Raw genomic sequence first — 2,215 nt, 5'->3', positions numbered from 1 at the left:
TACCTATGTTAATTTGTTCTATTTTTATCTTATTTTAATTTTTTCATATAATCATAAATCTTTTTCATGGGATGAAGATAGTCCTATTTTGCCTAACATCCCAGCCACCATCAGCATGTTCAAAGACTTTGCCCCTATTATGTCTTCTCTCTTTTGCATCATTAATTCTTCCTTCTTTTATGGATCATTCCCACCACCACCACCACCAACAACAAAAATCATGCTATAATAATTCTTTTCTTTAAAAAAGAGAAAGATATAAATTTATCCACCACTCACTGGTTGCTCCTTTTTATTGCAAATCTAGTCAATATAGTTGTTACTGTTCATTTTCTACCTCCAATTTTCTTTTGAACCCACTCTGATAAGATGCTCATTCATACTACTCCACCAAACCTATCCTGGTCAAATCCACCCATCACCTCTATATTAACAAATCCAATTTTATGTATGCATTTATTTGAGAATGAATCTCTCTCTTTAAAAAACATTTCCTCCCACTCTGCGTCGCACCCCGAGCCGCCACCATGGCCGCCTATAAGCTGGTGCTGATCAGGCACGGCGAGAGCGCTTGGAACCTGGAGAACCGCTTCAGCGGCTGGTACGACGCCGACTTGAGCCCTGCCGGCCACGAGGAGGCAAAGCGCGGCGGGCAGGCACTGCGAGATGCTGGCTATGAGTTTGACATCTGCTTCACCTCCGTGCAGAAGAGAGCAATTCGGACTCTCTGGACAGTGCTGGATGCCATTGACCAAATGTGGCTGCCTGTAGTGAGGACTTGGCGCCTCAATGAGCGGCACTATGGGGGTCTGACTGGCCTTAATAAAGCAGAAACTGCTGCCAAGCATGGTGAGGCCCAAGTAAAGATCTGGAGGCGCTCCTATGATGTCCCGCCACCTCCGATGGAACCCGACCATCCCTTCTACATCAACATCAGTAAGGATCGCAGGTATGCAGACCTCACTGAAGATCAGCTACCCTCCTGTGAGAGTCTGAAGGACACAATTGCCAGAGCTCTGCCCTTTTGGAATGAAGAAATAGTTCCCCAGATCAAGGAGGGGAAACAGGTCCTGATTGCAGCCCACGGCAACAGCCTTCGGGGCATTGTCAAGCATCTGGAGGGTCTTTCTGAAGAGGCTATCATGGAGCTGAACCTGCCAACAGGTATTCCCATGGTCTATGAATTGGACAAGAACTTGAAGCCCATCAAGCCCATGCAGTTCCTGGGAGATGAAGAGACCTGCGTAAAGCCATGGAAGCTGTGGCTGCCCAGGGCAAGGCCAAAAAGTGAAGGCGAGCAGGCAGACTACTTTTCCAAGGACACCCTCCCTACCCATCCCGTTCCTCCACATTTCTTCCCTGCACATGTCACACTGACCACATCTGTAGGCATCTTAAGTTTTAGCTGCAGATGGGGACCAGTGGCTCCTAATTTTGTTTAGCCATTTGTCTCTTGCACCCACTCTCTTCATATAGTCTAGTCAGAATGGCACTTCTGGGGCATGAGTCTTCAGTCCCAAGCTGAGGGAAGACTTTTACCCAAAAGTAGAGAGTTAGTAACTCTGGTGTTTTTGCTACTGTTTATTGAGTTGGTGATAGGAAGGAACCATGCTAAGATGTGACCAATGAGAAGTAAGAGAGCCTATTTGTGTTCCCAGGAGCCAGTCCTGTACTATTCTGTAGTCAGGTGACTGTCTGGGGGGGCTCCAGTCATTCCGGTGAAAGAATCATTTCCCCTCTGACCCCAGAAGAGTTGGCTCCAGAAGACTGGGATCAATTTAAATGTTTTGTGTTGCATCTACTTTTACAAGAAGAAAAAAAAAAGTATATATATATATATATATATATATATATATATATATATATATACACACACACACACATATATAAAATAATACAAACCAAAAACCCTTCTGGGGTTTCTAGTTGCGGTTGAAATATTCCCACATGCAGTCATCCCAAAATAAGCCATTTCTCACACCAACGTGGGAGAAGCCCCTTGACTTCTGAGGCCTAGGAGTTTATCCTGCTGTGTGTTTTAGAATCCCTCCCCTGCCTTAATGTTTTATGGCAGTGAAATGCCTCTTGATCACGTCCAAGCGTGTCTTTTACTGTGTATGTTTCTGATCATGTTCCAGTTGCTTGGTCCTGCCACCTGGGCCCAGTACTCATTTTGAGCATAACTATACTAAATCTTTTTTCCAGATCAGTATAA

General features: G+C 44.9%; 1 pseudogene; it reads left to right on the top strand.

Annotated features, from left to right (window-relative positions):
• Nucleotides 1–501: 501 nt before the first annotated feature.
• On the top strand, nt 502–1,431 carry LOC125161287 (phosphoglycerate mutase 1-like; annotated as a pseudogene).
• The last annotated feature ends 784 nt before the right edge of the window (nt 1,432–2,215 follow it).

The sequence above is a fragment of the Prionailurus viverrinus genome, chromosome A2, assembly GCF_022837055.1.
Source record: "Prionailurus viverrinus isolate Anna chromosome A2, UM_Priviv_1.0, whole genome shotgun sequence".
NCBI lineage: Eukaryota > Metazoa > Chordata > Mammalia > Carnivora > Felidae > Prionailurus > Prionailurus viverrinus.
Note: the sequence above shows the minus strand (reverse complement) of the source record. Positions and strands in the feature narration are given on the sequence as shown.